At 36.0% G+C, this 26871-nt stretch overlaps 1 pseudogene; it reads right to left on the reverse strand.

Moving 5' to 3' along the window:
- Positions 1–1456: 1456 nt before the first annotated feature.
- On the reverse strand, positions 1457–26261 carry Gm4073 (annotated as a pseudogene).
- Between the last annotated feature and the right edge of the window lie 610 nt (positions 26262–26871).

A 26871-nucleotide genomic window follows, 5' to 3' on the forward strand; every position in this document is an offset into this window, starting at 1 on the left:
AAAATAATAAAAAATTAAAAAAGAATACATTTGTGAAGAATCCATTAAACGGGAGTTTGAATATCAAATCTTTCTTGAAACAATGCCATCTTCCACGAATTTTCAATGAGTAAAATGTAGATGTTAATGAAGAATGTGTTCCTTAAAGGGACAGTGCTAATGATCATATTTCTATGAAGACTGACTTAGGGAAGTGATTGTTTTTGTTAATGCATTTTAGACCCATTTGGTTTCCCTTTATATAATGAGAATTAATAAATGTGAAATATTTAGTGTAGCCGCAAACACTCAATTGTCTGAAAATGTCATTTTCTAGAAAGCAGCGTAATTAAAGCATCTGGCTCTCATTCTGTTTTCCAGAATTTTCTGAGTCCAGGACCTCAATCAGAACTGCACACAGAGGGAAATCTCTGAAAGAAATTAGGTTCATGCAAATGTCAGTAGTTTTACTTATCCCTTCCATAACTACAATATGAATAGCATGTTGACATAGCTACAAGCTTATTTCATTGTATTTTTTATTTATTATTATTCAATATTTTTTTACAGTCTAGTGGTTATCCCCCTCCTGGTTTGCCCCCTGACTCTTCCTCATCTAACAACTCCTCCCCCATCTCCAAGATGATATCCCTACCTCCCCAACGCCCAGCCCTTCCCAATCCCTGGAGACTTAAGTCTCTCTGGGGTTAGGTGTGTCTCTCCCACTGATGCTAGACCAGGCAGTCTTATGCTGCATATTTGTTGGGGGCTTCACATCAGCTAGTGTATGATCTCTGGTTAGAGGCTCAATGCCTGAGAGATCTTGCTTGTCCAGGTTTGTTGAGAATGCTGGTCACCCTCCTCCTCAGCTTCTTCCCAATATTCCCAATTCATCCAGAGAGTCCCTGGGCTTCTGATCATTGTTGGATATAATATATTTTTATTTGACAGCAGAAAAGGAACATTTCCTCCTTAGACTATTGGCCAGTAGATTGAAGAACAGATGAAAAAAGTAAGTATTTTCTTATGTGTGTGCTCTTACTGGAAATCAGAAAATATGTTCTGATTTCATCTTTGCTGATTATTTAGTTAGTCTGTGTTTCTCATTGATTATTTGATTTGGTAGATGGTTTTTATGTGTAACCCTGTCTTCCTAGATCTCATTTTTCTACACAAAGTGGTGGATTCAACTGCCTTATCAACATTTTTTGGCTGTTACCAGAGGGCCATCTCCATGAAAGCAAAATAAAGAATAAAATTGTAATAATTAGAGAGTTTAGTTCTCTGAGAGAAAATGAAGAAAGTGAATGAGTGCAAGATTTTATGGACACTGTAGGGAAGTTCAGTAGATATGATACTTCCTGATATCACTAGAGCAACCAGTGAGAGTGATTCTAAAACTAGACACATGCACTATAACCCAATATTTGGTGGGTATGTACCAACTTTACATTTGACAGAATTCCTAAATATTTGTTCAGAAATATGATTTTTCCCTGATCTTTTGGGTAGAATTTCTCTCTGGTCGCATAAAAATGATATAAATCTTGGGTACAAAAATACATCCAAGGATCCCTGCACTGGATGCCAAGATGGAGAAGATCTCCACAGCAACCATGTGTTTGCCCTTGGTGCTATGGTAGACAGGGAGGAAGGTGACCCAGACACTGCAGAACACTAGCATGCTGAAGGTCAAGAACTTGGCTTCATTGAATGTGTCAGGCAGATTCTTGGCCAAGAAAGCCAGAGAGAAGCTTCCAAGTGCCATGCAGGCCAAATATCCCAGGATACAGTAGAATGCAGTATCTGAGCCCTTGTTGCACACAATGATGATGTGGCCATGGAGAGTGTGTTCATCAATATCAACAAAGGGAGGAGAAACTGCTAGCCAGATTGCACACAGAACACATTGGAGTAGGGAACATATAGGAATAATGTAGTTGGGTGTCCCTGATACAAGGAAGTTCCTCAATCTTCTCCCTGGGTCTGTGACTTTGAAAGCCAGAACCACAGTGACTGTTTTGGCCAGAACTGTGGAAACAGCCACAGTGAATACAATTCCAAATGTGATTTGCTGTAAGACACAGATGGCTCTGTTTGGAAGGCCAATGAAGAAAAAGGAGCACAGAAAACAGAACATGAGTGACATGAGTAATAGGTAGCTGAGGCTTCTGTTATTGGCCTTCACAATAGGAGTGTCATGGTGCTTCACAAAACACAAAGTACCACAGCTGTGAATGCAGAGAAGCAGAAGGCCATTAAGGCAAGTGCCATCCCCAAGGGGTCTTCATAGCTTAGGAAGGTGACACCTTTCTGAATACATTTGTTCTGTTCTGTGTTGGCATATTGGTATTCTGGACAATTCACACATTGATCCATATCTGATTTCCAAAGGAAAGCTTAGTTAGGTCTGCTTCAGAAATTTTATTGTCAAGGTAATTCAAGTAAGGGTAATGAAAGAAGCCTTGCAATGCTGCCTTTGATGCTGATATGTAATGTGAAGGATGCTGTTGCCGAGCATTGATTTCAATTCATAATGTTCATAAAGATTTAAATGAAATAAAACAAAGCAATTTGTTCTTTGTATACTTAACTTCATTGAATCATTTATGATGTTATTTGAAAGGGGTTTGTGGTGTGTGGGCAGGTGAGAGGGGAACCGATCTCTGAGGACCAGCAAAAAGAATATAAACAGGCAACCTCAGGTAATAGGAGGGTGGGTGGACCCACCAAAATGCACCAGAGACTTGGGAGGTCAGAGACCTTAGATGAAATGTACTACAGTAGATAGTGGGAACTTAAAGAGCCCACCTCCAGCGGGAAGACAGGACATCAAGTGTGTGATGGGATTCCCATCCCATAGTCACATCTCCAGCCCATAATTGTTCCTGTCTGAATGCAAGGATGAAATGGAGAGGAGCCTGAGGAAAAGAAGGTCCAATGACAGGCCCAAAGTGGGATCTAGGTCAAGAGGAGGTCTTATTGCCTCACATTTTACTGAGGCCCTGGAGCACTCACAAAAAGCATCTATCATTACTACCCTCCTAAATACAGTTATTTGCATCCAACCAGTGTACAGAAGCAACTAATTCCTGAATTAGGGAAGGCTGAAAGTAGTTGAGGATAAGGTAATCTTACAGGCAGACCAACAGTCTCAGTTAATCTTGACCCCAGAAATCTCTCAAACAATGTACCACCAAACAGACACCATACACCAGCTGGTATGGGTCCCCCAATACAGTAAAGGGCTTCTGGGTCTGTGTTCATTCACAGAAGGTGCACCTAACCCTCAAAGACTGAAGGCCCCAGGGAGTTTAGAAGACAGGTGGTGTGGGGCATTGGTCTATGCACAGACAGGCTGGTCTCCAGTCGAGCTGGGATTCAGTGGTCATAATTTACCTACAGAGAAGGGAAGGAGTTCTATCATGGTCCTGGAACACTGGCTCCTGCCTAAGTTACCTTCCACTACAGCCCCCACAAGAGAAACAAGGCTAGAAGTCATGTAGGCAATATCCCAAGCTTTTGACCTTCAGGCTAAACTCCTCCCCAGTTACCTAGCAACAGAAAAGATAGCATATTTTAAAGGGGTTGTTTGGCCATTCCTTGCCCCCCCCCCTCCTTTGTTTGCTTGTTCTTATTCTCCTCTCAATCTCTCCCTCTTACTCTCTATTTTTTTCTACCCCCTTCCTCTCTCCCACATTGTTTCGTTCTCTTGGACTTTGTAAAATAAAGCTCTAAAGGCATAGACAGTCTCTCATCATCAAGGCTGTGCTCACTCTTGCCAGTGTGGGAACCTGACTTCCCTCTTCCCTCACTCCCATAACCCCTGGGCTACAGGGTGTTGCCCCAGGGCCTCCAGGTTGGGCTGCCCCTTGTCCATCCCCTGTTGAGTGAGTCAGAGGCTTGGATGCCCACCCAGAGCTGAATGGAAAGTGTCTGGCAACCCTCCCTAGTCTGCCTGTCCAGGGCATAAGTGGAATTCTAGCTGGACATGGGTCCTCACTCCCCCCTCTTTTCCCAGGCCCCCTTTTAGTTCCTATAAGGTGGTGTGGGGGATGGGGGTTCAACGTGAAGAGTTTGGGTTGGGGAGAAGGTGTGGGATGTGGAGTATTCAGTCGGTGTATGGGGGGATGGGTAATGGAATATGAAATGTAAAAAATAAATAAAAAAGAAGTTATCAGAAAGCTAAGATTTCCTAAGCCATTTTTTTAGTTCTATGTTGACATCAAGTAGATTATTTATTTCAGAGAAGATACATTCATAAACCACAATGTGGTTGGGTATATTTTATAAATACAAAACCCTATACTCACTGTTTTCTGAGATCAGTGACTATTTTATCAATTGATTCCCTATGACACATTGAGATTCTGACTTCTACTGGGAAAAGCTGTATAATAGCTGCTGGAGAATTTACTAGCTCAAACTTGTTGACACAGAAACAACACAAAATTGAACAGGTAGGCTGTATGTATATATGTGCGTTCATGTGAAGGTAGATATTGCATTATTGTATTTAAGTGATTCCTGTCATAAGTCATATAAGAAGGTGGGATATGAGAGGAAATATAATGTTTATGTTTGAATAGTAGAAAATATTAATGAAATAAGCCCTAAGATGTTTCCTCATCTGGCAATAATTAGTCAAAAGTTCTGGTTATTGTTCATGATGTGCACTAATTTTAGCACTGAAGGAAAAATATCTCTGTAGATACTTTGTACTAAAAGTTCCTTCACCTTGATTCCTTCTTCATATGGAAAGCTGAGCACTTTAATTCTTTCCTCACCTTCATTCATATGAGAATCAAGGATGAAATCAGTGTTGTGATACAGAATCAGCAAAATAACAAAGGAATCTTCTGGAAAGGGTGGTAACCCAGATAGGTTGTGTTAAGCAATTATACTCCATTCTGAAATTGTAATCCCAACTCGGTAACAACATGAACAGTGATTGTAATTGCACTTAATTTACAAGTCATTTCAAAGAATGTTGATGTGCTTCCTTGGTTTTCAGAATTCTCATCTACAACAATGCATTTGTGGACAGATATTATTTGATAAGTTGCCTAAGAGTCTAAGAAGGTGGATTAGATATAAATAGAATATGTTGTTCTACCAGAGAATCTGAGTTCAGATCCCAGTACCCATGACAGATATCTCACAAATAAATATAAATTTAATGACAGCAGTATTATTTGCTCTTATGTGCACCTTTATATGTGTTATCCACTCCACACACTTAAGCAAATAATGCAATAAAATATTTTATGGAATTTTTGTATTTAATTTTGATGTACATATTAATTTTTTTACATCTAATACAATTTTGTATACTTTAAATTTGTTTTCAAGTACAGTATATGTTAAAATGTATGACTTCAAAAGACAACTTAGTAGATTGCTTGGTTTTACTCCATGCATCATGGGAATAAACTCAAACTGTAAGCCTTAGCAACAAATGATTTAACTGTTTAACTGTCTCACAGGCATAATATGTCTTTTAAGAATTTTAATTCATTATGTAGAAGGAAAGGCAAAATATTTGAAAAGGTAACCATAAACTTATTGCATTTTGCCAACTCTAAAAAATTATTTTAATAATGGGTGTAGTATGTAATATAATGAATATGACTCTCATGGTATATTGCAATTGACAGGTCAACTCTTATCCCCTACATCCTGGATTCTTACTACATCTGGGTTTGAACATGGCCCTCTTAATATCGCATACTTAGCATTTTTTCATAAATTTGCAAATACTTTTGTCTTCTATATTAATCTTACAGAGAACATGGATTTTGCACCTAGTCATCTCATGATCTAATCCAGTAGATTAAATATAATATTCAGTTTTTCATGGGCTCTTATATGTACATGGTGTGCATAATCATATTTAGGATAGATAGATTCATGAAATATGAGTAAATCAATACTAACAAAATTAGTGACTAAAATCTAAATGTACATGTAGTTTTATAATAGATTATCTGTTTGGAAAATCTTGTGCAGTATTCCTGCAAATTGCAGTTATATTTTCTAAAGTATTTGTGAAATAAAATCTTCCATGAATTTTCAATGAGTCACTATGTGGGTCAAGGCTCCAGGCATGTTTCTTTGCTTTTGCAACATTTTGTTAAGGATTTTTGTATCTACAAGTAGTAAATTTGATAAGTAATATACTTTATATCTGCAGTTGCCTTTTAGCTGACTTCATTATTCCAGGGTGATGGAAGAGAAATACATATCTTCAGAATATATCAGAGCAGCAAACACTCACTTGTCTCATTAGAAATTTCATTTTCAGGGCAGGGGCTGCAAACAAAACAGCAGGCTGCCATTCCCTCCTTCCATAATCTTCTGAATCCAGGACTACAATCTGCACTGCACACAGAGGATGGCATCTGAGAAAAATTACACACATATTGGTAACGAATTTTAGAAGGTTCTTTTATGTTTTAGATTAGCACTTTAAGATTTCAATAAGCTCATTTCATTCACACAATCTGATTGACATTTATTTGTTTGGTCTTTTTTGTGAGTGTGTTTTGAGGCAGGGTTTCTCTGTGTAGCCCTGGCTGTCCTGGAACTCACTTTGTAGACCAGTCTGGCCTCAAACTCAGAAATCCACCTGCCTCTGCCTCCCAAGTCCTGGGATTAAAGGTGTGTGCCACCACCACCAGGCCCCTGATTGACATTTTACAATGTCCATTATTTAATGGCCAGAACTGAATATTGGAAATGCATTGAAGAAATGTTGCATATTATCTGAGTGTCTAGTAATTTAGGAAAAAGAGCTGATATTGAGCTGTATGTGAAAACTACAGAAGTTGCAACCGGATGTTTTTTAGTTAAGTATTTTCAACTTGGTACTAAGTGCTATGGAAAGAGGAAACTTAATTGAAATATTTTCTCAGCCAACACTAGCCTGTCCTCATATCTTTGAAGCATTTTCTTCTTTGGTAATTGATATAAGAATGCCCATCTTACTGTGGGCAGTTGATCCAGTAAGTAGTGTTCTTTTAAGATCTCTTGGAAAAAAAAAAACAGCCTAAAGTAATGTTGGCAGTTTTTCCACTAATGGGAGAATCAGAAAAATGTTCTGGGAAACTGATATTAAAAGATTTTGCCTTGCCTTATCATAAAGAAAAAAATCTATTCTTTAGTTCTTTTCCTGATATCCACACCCGTCTTTCTATAACTATAAGGCATATGTCAAGTCACACCTTCCTCCTCACTTTCCTTATTATCAAAGTTTAATTAAATCAACAGAGAAGCAAGTTAGTATTTGAAGAAATTTGTAATAGGAAAAAATATATCCTTCAGTCACAGATAACAAATATGACCTCAAATAAATTACTGTTGCAAAGCAAGAGAAAATGTATATAAAAATAGTGGAGTATGCAGACACTGGTTTAATATGGTTGGAGATGATAAATTAATCCGTAGCGACCTTGAATATGGAGTATTCCATGACGTCAAAATGCTCTATAGTGGCTTCACATATTGGAAAAAGCTGGATAAATATTAGATTGTTTAAAGTTAATTGATGATTTGAAGAATTCTTTCTATATTTTTGATATTGTTGAAAAGGGTCTTAAACTTTCCCATCAAATATCAGAATATATTTCCCCTGTCCATCATTTTCTTTCTTTCTTTCTTTCTTCCTTTCTTCCTTCCTTCCTTCCTTCCTTCCTTCCTTCCTTCCTTTCTTTCTTTCTTTCTTTCTTTCTTTCTTTCTTTCTTTCTTTCTTTCTTTCTTTCTTTCTTTCCTTCTTTCTTGCTTGCTCCCTTGCTCCCTTCCTTCCTTCCTTTCCCTTTCCCTCTTTCCCTCTTTCTTTCCCTCTTTACCTCTTTCTTTCCCTCTTTCACTCTTTCCCTCTTTCACTCTTTCCCTCTTTCCCCTCTTCCCCTCTTTCTTTCTTTCTTTCTTTCTTTCTTTCTTTCTTTCTTTCTTTCTTTCTTTCTTTCTTTCTTTCTTTCTTTCCTTCCTCCCTCCCTCCCTCCCTCCTTCCTTCCTTTCCTTCTTTCTTTTTTTTTTTTTTTCGAGACAGGGTTTCTCTATATAGCCCTGGCTGTCCTGGAACTTTCTTTGTAAACCAGGCTGGCCTCGAACTCAGTAATCTGCCTGACTCTGCCTCTCAAGTGCTGGAATTAAAGGTATGTGCCAACATGCCTGGCTCCCATCATTTTTTTTAACTGTATATTAACCCTTTGTTATATTTGAAAGACTATTTTGTGTTGGAGTATGGAAAGTCTGCATACTTTTGTACTTTATGATAATTTATATTAAGGTAGTGTCTCCATATCACACATGGCTGTTTTGGACTCACAATATAGGGTAGACTCGGAAGAAACAGACAGAGATTTTCAGATTTTGTCTCTAAAGTGCTTGGATGAAAACATGAATCACAAAAACAACCTGACATTTTTTCTGACTTTCATAGATAAAATTTTCTCTGCATGTATTATAGTATTGTGAATAGTTTTGTGAAATAAAATGTCCTAATATCAATATAGGTTCCTGCTGTTCTATCACTATTTTTGTTTCTTTATCTTTGAATTAATGTTGGAGTTGTCTAAGAGCCATTTCTGAAGGCTTTTGGAAAATAATGTAATTCTATATTTTGTCTTTTATTGCATTTAATGGAACTGCATATATTGAAGTATGCTTGCATCCCTGAAATAAATTCTCCCTTAGAGGAAGGAAACAGGGGGAGGGGGGAAATAGGAGCAGAATCAGGTTTGGTAGAAGATGGAAGATGTGTACACAGGTCAGGAAATTGAACAGAGGTTTATAGCAATCAGGGATGGGTTCTTTGGGTAGCAACCAGAGAGTCCCATATGCCAGGAAATCAAGAGCATCCCAGGAACCCACAGGGATGATATTAGCTGAAATATCCTAGAATCGGGAGGAAGAATCTGTTGATACCATAACCAGAGGTTATACATGCCCCCCCCCCGCCCCCAGTTGAGGAATAGGGCCACCCACACATCCACAAAATTTTAACCCAGAATTGTTCCTGTCTAATGGAAATAATGGGGCAAAGAGTAGAGCAGAGACAGAAGGAAAGGACACACAGAGACTACCCCACCTGGAGATCCATCCCAAATGCAGACACCACACCCAGGCACTATTGTGGATGGCCAGAAGTGTTTACAAACAGTAGCCTGATACAGCTATCTCCTGAGAGGCTCTGCCAGATCCTGACCAATACAGATATGGATGCTCACAGTCAACCAATGAACTGAGCACAGGGACCCCAATGGAGGTGTTAGGGGAAGGACTGAAGGAGTTAAAGTTTCCTATCTGGCAACAATTGGAGGGGAGTCCTTTGGTTCTGTGAAGGCTTGATGCCCCAGTGTAGAGGGATGCTTAGGTGCTGAGGAAGGAGTGGGTAGTTGGGTGGGAGAGCATCCTCAAAGAAACAGGGTAAGGGGGGATGGTATAGTGGCTTTGTGGAAGGGAAACAGGGTAAAGGAGTAACATTTGAAATGTAAATAAATTAAATCTCCTATTTAAAAAATTGAAAAAAAGCCACAAATAGCAAAATCACAATAAAAATGGGAGTATAATTCATGGGTAGCTTTTAGCCTAACACATACTAGGTTCAATCTTCAACTCTAAGAATATAATAAACAACAGTAAAATAAGAGCAGGTTTTTTTTTATTTTTTATTTTTATTTTTTTGTAAAGGCTTTATATGTCTTACTTTTATTAAGTCAAAGGCAGCTGGGCAGTGGTGGCACACACCTTTAATCCCAGCACTTGGCAGGCAAAGGCAGGCAGATTTTTGATTTTGAGGCCATCATGGTCTACAGAATGAGTTCCATGACAGCCTGATAATAAATATAGTTTTTTGTTTTGTTTTGTTTTGATTTTTTTGTTTTTGATTTTTTTTTTTGGCTTTAGTCTGTTTTATACCAGTTGAATGTTAGGAATATGATTGCAAATTTTCCCCATAAAAGCCGTACTACATATCAGGCCCTATTCAAGGCACAAAGGTAAAAAATAATAAATTTGTGTGTGTGTGTGTGTGTGTGTGTGTGTGTGTGTATACATATATATATATATATATACATATATTTAATATTATATAAACTTGTATTAAAGTATACTGTGATTAATGATACTTATATTTTCATGCATTGCGCCACATAGATACATATGAGGAGTATCTAACACTCATTTATTGCCATGTAGTGCTTCCTAAATATTTTATAAGTAGCACAGCTCCAAAAATAACAATTTTCAGAGTGAATGATAAAGAGTTGACAAAAATCCAAAGTAGAAAAAAGAATGAGCAAGCCAGGATTATCAGCAGTTGTGGAGGTGTATTAACTCTGATTAGTTTGCAAGCAACGCTGAGAATTAGTCTCATCCCACAAACCTCAAGAAATCCTGTCTACAATAGATTGAATAGACAAGTGGAATCAATGAGTTGGTCTCATTTGGGCTCAAATATCAATGTGATTATATTTTCACATTGTCCTGAGTACATTCAGTTTATATAAGATTAATTTCGAGGTAGGAGAACAGGGCATTTGTGAGTCACAAAAATTTTCCTACTGTCCCTTGTATTTGGTAATTATGCTATGGTTAATCAGTGATAAAAGAAGGTACCAACAGTGTTTGACTACCAGATTTTTATGTTTTGGCTGGCTTTGAAAAGGACAGTCTATTTCAGGGTGTTTGTGTAGAATTCCCATTTATATATAACATCACTTTGTCCAAGGAATTCCTTTTGCAGTTTGACATTAATAGTTTATAGGTGCTTCTTCTTATGTTTGTTCACATGCAAATGTGGAATAAATAATTTATATCAGTAGTTCCAGATGTTCTGATTGTCAAATTGACAGTTAGAATTATATTTTCAAAATAAAATATTCTTAGTACTAAACTGGGAATAACTGTCACTCAATTGTCTATCACTAACTCATGCTTCATTCACTACTATTCGTATGAGGTATGAAATAGTATTTCGTGGTCTTTTCATCTAGCTCAATTTCATATGTCTAGGTACCAGAATGTGTTATGAAAATTTTGTTCTATTATGATGGATTAGATTTGTTTAAACTTGTTGTATTTTATTATTCTCTCATAGAATCCTGTCATTTTCTAATGAGTGACATAAAGAGGATCTGATAATAAGGAAAGGAAATAGGCATATTAACTATGATATATTTGCCAGTAAAACTGACAATTGTTCATATCCCAATAGAAGGAATGGAAACTGTAATTAGGATATATTATGTGAGAATTACAAGTTATTTTCAATCAATAAAACAATTAAAATTTTAAAAAATCTCCCTGTTCTCAGAGAATGATCTTTCTGTTGTGTGTGGTGTTCTTTTGGTAGGTGTTTTTGTAAAGAATTATTCCACACATATCCATCAAATATATTGTTTTTGAATTACCTTTTTCCCTCTTATTAAACATTATACTGTTTTCCTCCATTTTTTAATAAAGAAAAGTTCTCCTCTTGTATATGAATGTGTCTTCCTACCCTCTGCAGGCAACTTAGGAATGTCTTAAAAAAATCCAGTTTTGTTGTCTTAGATTTCATTTAGAGAATGTTAACAAAAAAGTTCAATTATAACTGAAAATTATTTGATGATTTTGTCTGGTTGCTGTTATTGCTGTACTTGAGGTGTGTTAATAACCTTTATTTTTTCTGTTGTTCTAGTGCTGTCTATAGGTTCCTTTGACCTTGTGGTCATCTTATGTAAAAGAGTGAATGGAATCTTTAAATTTACTAAAAAGTCATGTTTCTATGAATATGATTTTCTGTAATTGTGTTCATTAGTGAATGTGTTGAATGTCCTTTTATTATATGGTAAACACTTTTGGATATAATGACAAGGGATAGCAATTATGACTACTGGTGTTTCATAACTGTAACATTAGCCTATTTCATACCAATACCTGTTCCAGTAGTTTAAGGTAAGGGAGGAAATTACTGTTTCATTAGAGCAATTATGTGAAGAAAAATTTGTTTAATTTAAAGGAAAGAATATCAAACTGGTGAAAAACAGGTTTTTTCATTTATTAAATTTCAGAAAATGGTTCTGGTATGACAAAGGTATATTTTATGCATGTTTGAAATCTTCAAATAATTGGTAAAAATGTGAAAACTGAAAAATGAAATATCATACAGGAGACTAGAAATTTGTTCCTTATGTGACTAAATTGTTCATTTCAATGTGTTGCCGTGTATTCATCTGACACTGTTTACTGCTCTGTATTATAAACCAGTAAGCTAGCACACACTTACCTTTCTTCTTCCTGTGGCCAACTCAATCATGTCTACATATAAGTGAGAGTGTCGACCATGTGGTAAATATGGGCTGAACTTTCCTAACTTCATCTTAATCCCAAGGTGTTGTGAGAGATTCCCAAAGTGAATAATATCATATTCATCCTGCATTATTACTCTTTGCTTCATAAACACTTTGTCCCCAAGAGGATTAGTGAAGCAGGTCCTTCTTAGAAAGGAGTTTACCTAAAATACAAGCATTGCACTATAATGTATGTATCATTCCTTCAAGTCATAAAATTCATTCTGATTACATAGCAAAGGCAAATGTATTTAAAGAAAGAAAGGAAGAGAGGAATTACAACAAATGCAATTGCATAAATGAAATTATCAGAATATTACAAGAATTTCAGTTTTCTCAGTGAAGAATTCCAAACACAGTGAAAAATGCAGATCCAAACACAGGTATGCAACACACACACACACACACACACACAAACACACACACACACACACACACACACACACACACCAAACACACGCACACAAACACACGAATATACACACAGACACCTAGAGTGGCTCACATCTTTTCCATGTCACACATATAATACATCTATACATTCATTTACAAACAAATATATGTACATGTTGACACACATATGTAAATATTCATTCACATAAGTGACAATCATATCCACTCAAATAAAAAGACAGATATGAAATCACACAAAATAATACACTGGCACACATACAACTACACATACAGACATACAGACATACACACACACACTCACACAAACACACACACACACACACACACACACACAAACACACACAGAGAGAGAGAGAGAGAGAGAGAGAGAGAGAGGGAGGGAGGCTGACAGCAAAACACGGGGAGTGGTATAAATATATAAGGAACAGCCATGAATAATATTGACACACAGAGAGTTTTATATTCACACCTAAAGACAAAAAGGAAGGCAAAGGCCTTGCCAAGTACAAAGAAATAGGCAGACACATACATAGTAAAGCAGGTACAAATCCATATAAGTACTTATAAACACTTATAAAATACATACATTGTACACAATGAAACCTACTCTGTCAAAACCCCAAAGAAACATACACACATATATAAACAAACACTTATAGAAAGAAATTCCTACATAGAAATAATTGTTGCTCAATTCCACTTTCATACAGAGAGATAAACATATATGTTGAAAGTAACACAAATATAAATGCAGATACACAGAAAGAGTAGAAAATATACATATACTCAGTGAGAAGCATACATTCACACATATAAACATATTTCTACAGACAGAAATGAATACCAACACTATTTCTTGTTTAGTTACTCTCAGAAAACCCAGAATGTTCTCCAGAGCCTACACTCTTTGCAGAATCACTGGATTACACTAATGAAAATAATTCCTCCAAATGATTTCCATATAATTGACAAATATAAATAAAAACTCATCTTCTAATCATGGAGAAATTTAATGAGGAAAGACTTTTTATATCCAATATTAGAAGGGGCATGCTAATAGATATTTGTTTGCTCTGTATAAAACCAAACATTTTCATTGCTAATCTGTGAATTCTTTTTTCAATCACATTCATAACAATCTATAGATTTGCTTTTGTTAAGGTAAAATGTTTGGGAAACCTATCTATTTTGGAAAATATTTCTTATTTCTTTATGTCTGGGCATCTGAAAGACTCTAAACAACTATGCAATTGAAGATACCAAACCTCGGCCAATAGAAGAAACTTTTACCTTCAAGCAGTGAGAACTGGCTCCTTTTCCATTGCCTATTGCCTGATTATCAGCCTGTTGCAGATTCATCTCATGGAGGGCATGGGCTATGGCATGCACAGCATTGTATATGTTATGACTATTCTCACTAAAGGTCATGTCAAACTTCTGTTCCATTAGCCAATCAAATGAGGCATCAGATGAATTGTTCTTCAGTATTTTACAATTGGATGCTGAGCTTACATAGTTAAAATAGTTCCACTCTGGCATTACTAAATATAAATCTGTGTTTCTGACATGGAACCATGTCTGTACAAACTTTTTAAAGCCAGAAATCTCACCATGGTGGGGTAGAAAAGTAAGTGATCCATAGAATGTGCCATGACTTATGTCTGTCTTCCTGGTAGGGAAATTCAATTGTTTTGTGGTGATCCATATTCTCTGTAAAATGGGAGGTTCCCACATTCTGAAGATCAAATAAATGAAATTGCGTGTTTCTCCATAAATGATAATAACATTTGTGGATGACATCACAATTTGGTTGTAGTCCATTTCAGTTTTATGTGGAAATGAAGTATCATCAACAGAGATCATTTTCACAAAGGCAAAGCAAATTTCCTTGTTTTCACTCTGTTTCTTCAACTCTAAAAGAAATTGGTTTCCTTGATCGTCATCTGGGATGACAAGGCCAATCCAGTTCCATTTCAAATAAAGTATGAAGGAGACCATTGCCAATGCTAGAGATGTGTCCTTTGGGGCCATCTGATAGAGATAGGGATATTGTTCATCATCACTGAAGATAGAATGGAAAGGTCCATAGGTAAGCTGAAGGATCTAAAACACAGAGAGCAGCATGAGGTGTGGTGCATGTAAAAACACTTGTAATCATATTTACCTGCAAACAGTTGATTACCTGTGACTTTTTCTCTCTGATTCAAATGAGCAAACGTGGAAGCCTGGCACATCCAGTTCTGATGGGAACAGCAAGCATAGCTGTTTGACAAAGATGTTACAAATGTATTCAGATGTTATAATGACTGCCTTTCTGTCTTTCAGTTTTAGTCTTGATATCTCTGTTTCAAATGTTTGAAGGGATTTTTATACTTTTACAATTTGGGGATATTTGATTAATATTTATTAAAAAGGCTTTTATGCCATAATCCATAAAACTACTAAAATGAAGAGTAGAGTCCTGTACATAATACTGATACAGCATTTGGAAGAGATATTTTTATATTGTCCTACTTGAAAGTAATATTGTACACTAGATGTTGTGACTCACATAAAGCTGCCAAGATCTTCTTTTTAGGTTTTGTTCTGAATTACTCTGGCAATGTCTGCCTCTGTGCCTCCCCAGGAAACAGACAATAAGATCAAAGTATTTGTAAAAATGTAAACTAGATTTTGCAGCCTAAAAGTGTTAGCAGCAAATTGGATTAGAAAAACTGTTCTTAATATATACCCAGGTAATTCTGGTGCAAAATAATTGGGATTCATAAGTTGTACATCCTGAGGAAAATATATAGAAATGAAGTTAGATTGAATGGTATTTTGTCCACTTTAAAAAGCGATTATAAAATGAGTTGGGTAGAGTACCTTCTACTTCTATTTTATGAAATAGTTTGTGCAGAACTGGAATTAGATCTTCTTTGAAGGTCTGATAGAACTCTGCACTAAACCTGTCTGGTCCTGGGCTTTTTTTGGCTGGGAGACTATCAATAACTGCTTCCATTTCTTTAGGGGATATGGGACTGTTTAGATGGTCAACTTGATCCTGATTCAACTTTGGTACCTGGTATCTGTCCAGAAATTTGTCCATTTCGTCCAGGTTTTCCAGTTTTGTTGAGTATAGCCTTTTGTAGAAGGATCTGATGGTGTTTTGGATTTCTTCAGGATCTGTTGTTATGTCTCCCTTTTCATTTCTGATTTTGTTAATTAGGATTTTGTCCCTGTGCCCTCTAGTGAGTCTAGCTAAGGGTTTATCTATCTTGTTGATTTTCTCAAAGAACCAACTCCTCGTTTGGTTAATTCTTTGAATAGTTCTTCTTGTTTCCACTTGGTTGATTTCACCCCTGAGTTTGATTATTTCCTGCCTTCTACTCCTCTTGGGTGAATTTGCTTCACAACCACTCTGGAAATCAGTCTGGCGGTTCCTCGGAAATTTGGACATAGTACTACCGGAGGATCCAGCAATACCTATGCTGGGCATATATCCAGAAGATGCCCCAACTGGTAAGAAGGACATATGCTCCACTATGTTCATAGCAGCCTTATTTATAATAGCCAGAAGCTGGAAAGAACCTAGATGCCCCTCAACAGAGGAATGGATAAAGAAAATGTGGTACATCTACACAATGGAGTACTACTCAGCTATTAAAAAGAATGAATTTATGAAATTCCTAGCCAGAGAGCTAGGAGAAAAAACCCAAGGAGCTAAAGGGATCTGCAACCCTATAGGTGGAACAACATTATGAACTAACCAGTACCCCGGAGCTCTTGACTCTAGCTGCATATGTATCAAAAGATGGCCTAGTTGGCCATCACTGGAAAGAGAGGCCCATTGGACACGCAAACTTTATATGCCCCAGTACAGGGGAACGCCAGGGCCAAAAAGGGTGAGTGGGTGGGTAGGGGAGTGGGGGTGGGTGGGTATGGGGGACTTTTGGTATAGCATTGGAAATGTAAATGAGCTAAATACCTAATTAAAAAATGGAATAAATAAATAAATAAATAAAATATAACTTCAAAAAAAAGCGATTATAATGATTTAAACATCTTCATGTGGAAAAATACGGAACAACGAGGACACACTGAGAAGACCAAACCTACGGATAATAGGAGTAGATGAGAATGAAGATTTTCAACTTAAGGGACCAGCAAATATCTCCAACAAAATAATAGAGGAAAACTTCCCAAACCTAAAGAAAGAGAATCCCATGAACCTGCAGGAAGCCTACTGGACTGGACCAGAAAAGAAATTCCATTGACATATAATAATCAGAACAACAAATGCACTAAATAAAGATAGAATATTAAAATCAGTCAGCGAAAAAGGTCAAGTAACAAATAAAGGCAGGCCTATCAGAATTACACCAGACTTTTCACCAGAGACTATGAAAGCCAGAAGATCCTGGACAGATGTTATACAGACACTAAGAGAACACAAATGCCAGCCCAAGCTACTATATCCAGCCAAACTCTCAATTACCATAGATGGAGAAACCAAAGCATTCCAAGGCAAAACCAAATTCACACATAACCATTCCACGAATCCAGCCCTTCAAAGGATAATATCAGAGGAAAAGCAATACAAGGACAGAAACCACACCCTAGAAAAAGCAAGAAAGTAATCCCTCAACAAACCAAAAAGAAGACAGTCACATGAACAGAATGCCAACTCTAAAACCAAAAATAATAGGAAGCAACAATTAATTTTCCTTAATATCTCTTAATATCAATGGATTCAATTCCCCAATAAAAAGACATAGACTAACAGTCTGGCTACAAAAACAGGACCCAACATTCTGCTGTTTACAGGAAACCCATCTCAGGGAAAAAAGACAGATACTACCTCAGAGTAAAAGGCTGGAAAACAATTTTTCAAGCAAATGGTCTGAAGAAACAAGCTGGAGTAGCCATTCTAATATCGAATAAAATTGAATTCCAAACTAAAGTTATCAAAAAAGACTAGGAGGGACACTTCATATTCATCAAAGTTAAAATTCTTCAAGGAGAACTCTCAATTCTGAATATCTATGCTCCAAATGTAAGGGCAGCCACTTTCATTAAATTAACTTTAGTAAATCTCAAAGCACACATTGCAACTTATACAATAATAGTGGGAGACTTCAACACACCACTTTCATCAATGGACACATCGTGGAAACAGAAACTAAACAGGGACATAGTCAAACTAACAGAATTTGTGAAAAAAATGGACTTAACAGATATCTACAGATCATTTAATCCTAAAACAAAAGGATATACATTCTTCTCAGCACCTCATGGTACCTTCTCCAAAATTGACCATATAATTGGTCACAAAACAGGCCTCAACAGATACAAAAATATTGAAATTGTCCCGTGCATCCTATCAGACCACAATGGACTAAGGCTGTACTTCAGTAACAACATAAATATTGGAAAGCCAAAATTCACGTGGAAAATGAACAACACTCTTCTCAGCGATACCTTGGTCAAGGAAGGAATAAAGAAAGAAATTAAAGACTTCTTAGAGTTTAATTAAAATGAAGCCACAACATAACCATACTTTTAGGACACAATGAAAGCATTTGAAGGAGGGAAACTCATAGCTCTGAGTGCCTCCAAAAAGAAACTGGAGAGAGCACACACTAGCAGCGTGACAACACACCTAAAAGCTCTAGAAAAAAGGAAGCAAATTCACCCAAGTGGACAAGATGGCAGAAAATAATCAAGCTCAGGGGCAAAATCAACCAAATGGAAACAAGAACTATTTAAAGAATCAACCAAATGAGGAGCTGGTTCTTTGAGAAAATCCACAAGAATGATATACCCTTATCCAGACTCACTAGAGGGCACAGGAACTGCATCCTAATTAACAAATTCAGAAAGGAAAAGGGAGACATAACAACTGATCCTGAAGAAATCCAAAACACCATCAGATCCTTCTACAAAATGCTATACTCAAGAAAACTGGAAAACCTGGATGAAATGGACAAGTTTCTAGACAGATATCAGGTACTAAAGTTAAACCAGGATCAAGTCAAAGATCTAAACATTCCCATATCCCCTAAAGAAATAGAAGCAGTCATTAATAGTCTCCCAACCAAAAAAAAGCCCAGGACCTTATGAGTTTAGTGCAGAGTTCTATCAGACCTTCAAAGAAGACCTCATTCCAGTTCTGCAAAACTATTCCACAAAATAGAAGTAGAAGGTACTCTACCAAACTCATTTGATGAATCCACAATTACTCTGATACTTAAACCACAGAAAGATCCAACAAAGGTAGAGATCTTCAGACCAATTTCCCTTATGAATATCGATGCAAAAATACTCAATAAAATTCTCGCTCAACAAATCCAAGAACACATGAAAACAATCATCCATCCTGACCAAGTAGGTTTCATTCCAGGGATGCAGGGATGGTTTAATATATGGAAATCCATCAATGTAATCTATTAGATAAACAAACTCAAAGACAAAAACCACATCATCATCTCCTTAGATGAGGAGAAAGCATTTACAAAACACAACACCGATTCATGATAAAAGTCTTGGAAAGATTAGGAATTCAAGGCCCATACCTAAACAAGATAAAAGCAATCTACAGCAAACCAATAGCCAACAGATAAGTAAATGGTGAGAAGCTGGAAGCAATCCCACTAAAATCAGGGACAAGACAAGGCTTCCCACTTTCTCTCTACATATTCAACATTGTACTTGATGTCCTAGCCAGAGCAATTTGACAACAAAAGGAGATCAAGGGGATACAAATTGGAAAAGAAGTTAAATTATCACTTTTTGCAGATGATATGATAATATATATAAGTGACACTAAAAATTTCACCAGAGAACTCCTAAACCTGATAAATAGCTTCAGTGAAGGAGCTGGATATAAAATTAACTCAAACAAGTCAATGGCCTTTCTCTACACAAAGAATAAACAGGCTGAGAAAGAAATTAGGGAAACCACACCCTTCTCAATTGTCACAAATAATATAAAATACCTTGGCATGACTCTAACTAAGGAAATGAAAGATATGTATGATAAGAACTTTAAGTCTCTGATGAAAGAAATTAAAGAAGGTCTCAGAAGAAGGAAAGTTCTCCCATCTCATGGATTACCTAGCTCAACATTGTAAAAATGGCTATCTTGCCAAAAGCAATCTACAGATTCAGTGCAATCCCCATCAAAATTCCAACTCAATTCTTCAAGGAATTTGAAAGAGCAATTTGTAAATTCATCTGGAAAAGCAAAAAACCTAGGATATCAAAAACTCTTCTCAAGGATAAAAGAACCTCTGGTGGAATCACCATGCCTGACCTAAAGCTGTACTACAGAGCAATTGTGATAAAAACTGCATGGTACTGTTATAGTGACAGACAAGTAGAGCAATGGAATAGAATTGGAGACCCAGAAATGAACCCACACACCTATGGTCACTTGATTTTCAACAAGGGACGTAAAACCATCCAGTGGAAAAAAGACAGCATTTTCACCAAATGGTGCTGGCACAACTGGTGGTTATTATGTAGAAGAATGCGAATTGATCCATTCCTATCTCCTTGTACTAAGGTCAAATCTAAGTGGATCTAGGAGCTCCACATAAAACCAGAGACACTGAAACTTATAGAGGAGAAAGTGGTGAAAAGCCTCGAAGATATGGGCACAGGGGAAAAATTCCTAAATAGAAAACAATGGCTTGTTCTGTAAGATCGAGAATTGACTAATGGGACCTCAGGAAACTGCAAAGCTTCTGTAAGTTAAAACACACCGTCAATAAGACAAAAAGGCCACCAACAGACTGGAAAAGAATCTTTACCTATCTTATATCAGATAGGGGACTAATATCCAATATATATAAAGAACTCAAGAAGGTGGTCTCCAGAAGATCACATAACCCCATTAAAAAATGGGGCTCAGAGCTAAATAAAGTATTCTCACTTGAGGAATACCGAATGGATGAGAAACACCAAAAAAATGTTAAACATCCTTAATCATCAGGGAAATGCAAATCAAAACAACCCTGAGATTCCATCTCACACCAGTCAGAATGGCTAAGGTCAAAAATTGATGTTACAGCAGATGCTGGCGTGGATGTGGAGAAAGAGGAACACTCCTCCATTGTTGGTGGGATTGCAGGCTTGTACAACCACTCTGGAAATCAGTCTGGTGGTTCCTCAGAACATTCGACATGGTACTACCGGAGGATCCCACAATACCTCTCCTGGGTATATATCCAGAAGATGTTCCAACTAGTAAGAAAGACACAAGCTCCACTATATTCATAGCAGCCTTATTTATAATAGCCAAAAACTGGAAAGAACCCAGATGTCCCTCAAAAGAGGATTGGATACAGAAAATGTGGTACATTTACACAATAGAGTAATACACAGCTATTAAAAAGAATGAATTTATGAAATTATTAGGCAAATGGTTGGACTGGTAGGGCATTATCTTGATTTAGGCAACCCAATCACAAAAGAACTCAAATGATATGTACTCACTGATAAGTGGATATTAGCCCAGAAACTTAGAATACCCAAGAAATAAGTTACAATTTGCAAAACACATGAAACTGAAGAAGTACGAAGACCAAAATATGGACAGTTTGCCCCTTCTTAGAATTGGGAACAAAACACCCATTGAAGGAGTTACAGAGATAAAGTTTGGAGCAGAGACAAAAGAACAGACCATCTAGAGACTGCCATATCCATGATCCGTCCCATAATTAGCCTCCAAATGCTGACACCATTGCATACACTAGCAAGATTTTGCTGAAAGGACCCTGATATAGCTGTCTCTTGTGAAACTATGCAGGGACCTAGCAAATACATAATTGGATGGTCAGAGTCAGCTATTGGATGGATCATAGGACCCCCAATGGAGGAGCTAGAGAAAGCACCCAAGGAGCTAAAGTGATCTGCAACCCTATAGGTTGAGCAACATTATGAACTAACCAATAATACCCCGGAGCTCTTGTCTCTAGCTGCACATGTATCAAAATATGGCCTAGTAGGCCATCAATGGAAAGAGAGGCCCATTGGACTTGCAAACTTTATATGCTCCAGAACAGGGGAATGCCAGGGCCAAAAAGTGGTAATGGGTGAATAGGGGACTTTTGGGATAGCATTGGAAATGTAAATGAGGAAAATACCTAATAAAAAAAGAAAGAAAGAAATTAAGGATCATACCAAAAAAAAAGTGTCTTATAATGATGCAAAATTTTTCATGTGGAAAAATATGGAAGAACAAGGTATTGGAACCCCATAACTCCTCTTTCTTAGAAAAGTTCACTTGTGAAGTTCTAATCTTGTATCTTACGGTGTGGAAGCAAAAGAAAAAAAAAAAACAAGATAAAACATAGCAATAAATTCTACAAGGTTTATAATAATATTATATACTGATAATAATATAATAATTTAAATTAATTACTTTAATAATGTCATCATATTATTAAAGAAAATGACTTATTAAAGGTATAGCACTATGGGTGTGAAATTTTTGCCAGCGATCTAATGTCAATTTAAATTCTGACTTTTAATAGTTCGACATACAATCACAGGTAGTCAAATGACTAACTCCACAGACCGGTTTGGAGCTTTTCATCCTTTCTAGTACTACTGAAATGTAATGAGTTGCCAGATTAAGAATGGTATTTTATGCCTTTACAAAAAAAATACTCCAGATAGTTAAAAGGTAAGTTATAGAGAAAATGTTGTTAAAATTTATTTCTGTTCCATCACAGTTTATCTCTGATGACTAAACTTATAACGTGACCATAATTCTGTTATTTCATAGTTTACCAATGATAATTTAATCTTATGACCAAGATGAAGATAACTCCTATCTGGGGACAGAAATAATAAGCTCTAAGTTTTGGAACAGCATGAACCAATCTCTGCTTGCTGATTTTGGTATAAATAATGAAACATTCTGACTGACAGTCAGTCAAGGCTGTAAGATTCTCTCTTCCATCATGCCAGACTCAATTCTCCATGGCCTCTTCTATTCCTCCGTGCTGGTATTTGTCAACTTCTGGTGGTAGCCTCTAGCAGAAGTCCTATCATGTTTCTAAATAGTAAGTATCCTGGAACTACCTAGATTGACATAAGCATAAGTCCAACCACATCCATTAACTTTCTTAATAGCTATCAAAGTCCCCCCAAAATACATGATGTTAAGAATTTCTGGCCAATGATAACTCACACGCAGAGATAAGAAGCTGTCCAGGTACATCCAGAAACTTAAAGATACATCCCACTTGGGTCCTGAAAGCTGAAATGAACACATAGTCTCTTCATTACAGAAATAATTAGGAATAGGGCTTTGTTTTTTTTTATGAAATAAATATGGTGTAGGTGTTACAGTTTTTCCATCACAAAGGCCCAAAGTGTATCTTATAATCAAAGACATATTTGGTAAAAGATCAGGATTTCTGTTGATTTCATCCATTGCAAACACCAATGCCAAAGCATATTTGTGGTTTTTAGTTGTTTTTCTGTAAAAGAGTACAGTGTTTATTATGGACAGATGATTATACATGAGCATTTGTACTCAATAGAAGCACTACACTATACTGGAAGTTTCTGCATCTGACATCTAAAGACGGGAACAAATGGCTTTTGTTATAAGATTGGATTGACAGATGGACCTGGAAAATAGAAAGCACTTTAAAAATTTATGACAGTGTTGGTCCCATAATTAAGAGATGGTATTGACCTCATCCACAGAGATAATTTCCATTTTTGTTTTTGAGTGCTTGATCAGAAGGAAAAGAGATAACCACAGATATTGACAAAACAGTAATTCTGATCATGTCTTCATTTTGAAATTATTGAGCAATAAATGTATATGTTATTAGAGCCACTGAGTTCATGATATTTTCTCGTGAAATTAACTGAATTGGTTAAGGAAATGAAACCATAGCCAGGAGTGGTGTCATTCTCCTTTAATCCCAGCACTTGGGATGCAGAAGCAGGTGGATTTCTGAGTTTGAGGCCAGCCTGGTCTACAAAGTGAGTTCCCGGAGAGCCAGAGCTATACAGAGAAACCCTATCTCAAAAAAAAAAAAGAAAGAAAGAAAAGAAAAAGAAAATAGAAAAAAGTAAGAAAGAACGAAAGAAAGAGAGAAGGAAAGAAAAAAAGGAAGAAAGAAAGAGAGAAATAAATAAATAAATAAATAAATAAATAAATAAATAAATAAATGAAACCATGATTTATTAATGCATAACGGTCTCTCTCTTCAGCAACATTTGATTCCTGTACTTATAATCATTTACAATTAGAGGTCAAAATTCTTGACACATCCCTTCATATCTATCCTCATGCTGTTATTTTTTCAATCTTTTATTGAAATAAAATATTTTCTAAAGTTTTATTTTTAATTAAATTCAAATATCAAAAATGAATTTGGTAATTGATACATGTCAATATATAAGTTTGTATGTATTTGAGCAAGGACTATTTAGGTTATAAGATTGCAATACATCCAAATGTTCTATAAGATACTTTCCTGTAGACTATCCTCAATTCAAATGCACAGATATGCAGCAGTGACAGGTGTTTAGTGCAGAGATTAAGGGCTTGTCCCACCACTAATGTATCATTCTCCTACTTCCTAATTGCAAAGAAATGTGATATATTCACTCTGGGTATTTTATTCATTATAAATTAATTTCTAGGAAACATCTTTGACAACCTTTGTCATTACACTAAAACAGTACTAGTATCCTACTGAGAACTAGGAAAATAAGGAAATATCCGTGATATTTGTATATGCCAGTATTATATGCTTATAATATAGAAGAGCTTTTTTTGTGTAAATTTATATGATATATTCATTGTATTTGTAAAAAAAAAAAAAAGTGGACCACTAGACCATGGGAATGGAATAATACCACATTGGTTTCATTTATGTTTATGAAAAGAATAGTATCTCCTGTTTTATCCTTGTCATTTCATATAATTTTATCAATGAACAATATATGTACACCTACATATTTAATGATTAGAGTGAAGTAAATACAGTCTTTCACTAAAAATTATACAACTCTTGTGTTTTCATTCTATACCCTATAAAATAGGTCATTTTATTATTCTTTACTACCTCACACACACACACATACACACACACAAATCTCAATTAATGTTTTACTAATATACAAAATAAATTTGAGAGTAGAAGTTGTGCAATGCTCAAACTACTACCTATAACTGAAATTTAGGAAACATCAGTTACTTAAGATGTCTGTGTAGCCTAGTTTTCTAAAGGCTGTGTTTTAAAACAATGATCAGCAATCCACAAAAATTGGTATTGATACCAAGTTGGTAACATATGCACTAATATTTACTAAAATTATTGAAATAAGTCCCACAAGATTTAGATATTTTAAAAGGTCAGAGATTAACCAACTCATACATGAATGGAGAAGACATTTTCTTAAATAATGACAAAAAACTAATAGAAAGCTCCTGTAACACTGTCCTCAAACATTCCAACTATCCCACAATACAATTGTCACCCATGCCAGTGATAAGTGAAATAAGCAGTCACCACTCTTATTGATAGCCTGCTTATTCAAAGAATGTAATCATATCATTGGATTCCATATGTTCCAAATATGGTTTACTCTAAAGAGAGAGTGCCCAATTGAACTTTGCAAAACATAAAAGCCAGTGAATGTACATAAATAGTGTGAAGTACGAAGCCACAGTGCTCTTGGACTTTATCTTTTAAAATACTTCGAAGTCTTGACCCCTAATGAGCAAAATATTCCTTGCTCATATACATACAAAGGCATTCATATGAAATAGGAATTTCTGAGTCCAGGTATCTTCTCTTTCCAAAACTGATGAAGGTTTAGAAGTGAATAAGTGACCACATACAATGACTTTGAGACAGTAAGCTTGTATGTATGTACAGTTTTTGACAACTATATGTGCCATGAATATTACTGGAGCAGCAGACTTATGGAAGGACTGTCAGCAGAATTCATGACCATTTATTTACATGTACTTTGGATAAAACATAATGCAATATTAAAGGATCAATTTCAATAAGTCATCTCTGTCTAGAGTGCAATATAAAGTATCAAAAGGAGGGCTTTATGTTAAAGATCAATGTAGATATTCCTTTATTCCAAAGCTTCCAACCTTTATATTAGAAGCCACCTGGAGGAAAAACAAAACCTCCACTGGATTAATTAAATGGAGAAAATTGGATTAAATCTGTAAAAGATTTAAGGTTGTTTTTCAGACTTAGCACCAGGACAGAAGACTCAAGAATTTGCCTAATCTTCATCCTCAAAGCACTGAAGAAATATTGATGTTCTCATTTCAATTTAAAATACAAATTTACTTACAGAACATTAAGAGTCTTGTTGAAATAATCTTTTTCAGTGGGTGTCTGAACTGCTGCCAGGATGAAAGTACAAGATAATCCCAAATATTCATCCGTTATTTCATCCAAATTTATTCTCCAAAAGCACCTGGGATCAATGAAATTGGCCATGAGAAGTGTAATATTAAGGAGGAAGAAGACTCCCATGAAAATGAACATATTTTTCCTGCCTTAAACTTGGGCAGTGCGGATTTTGAATGGGTGTAGTATGTAATATAATGAATATGACTCTCATGGTATATTGCAATTGACAGGTCAACTCTTATCCCCTACATCCTGGATTCTTACTACATCTGGGTTTGAACATGGCCCTCTTAATATCGCATACTTAGCATTTTTTCATAAATTTGCAAATACTTTTGTCTTCTATATTAATCTTACAGAGAACATGGATTTTGCACCTAGTCATCTCATGATCTAATCCAGTAGATTAAATATAATATTCAGTTTTTCATGGGCTCTTATATGTACATGGTGTGCATAATCATATTTAGGATAGATAGATTCATGAAATATGAGTAAATCAATACTAACAAAATTAGTGACTAAAATCTAAATGTACATGTAGTTTTATAATAGATTATCTGTTTGGAAAATCTTGTGCAGTATTCCTGCAAATTGCATTTATATTTTCTAAAGTATTTGTGAAATAAAATCTTCCATGAATTTTCAATGAGTCACTATGTGGGTCAAGGCTCCAGGCATGTTTCTTTGCTTTTGCAACATTTTGTTAAGGATTTTTGTATCTACAAGTAGTAAATTTGATAAG

The sequence above is a fragment of the Mus musculus genome, chromosome 7, assembly GCF_000001635.26.
Source record: "Mus musculus strain C57BL/6J chromosome 7, GRCm38.p6 C57BL/6J".
Taxonomy (NCBI): Eukaryota; Metazoa; Chordata; class Mammalia; order Rodentia; family Muridae; genus Mus; species Mus musculus.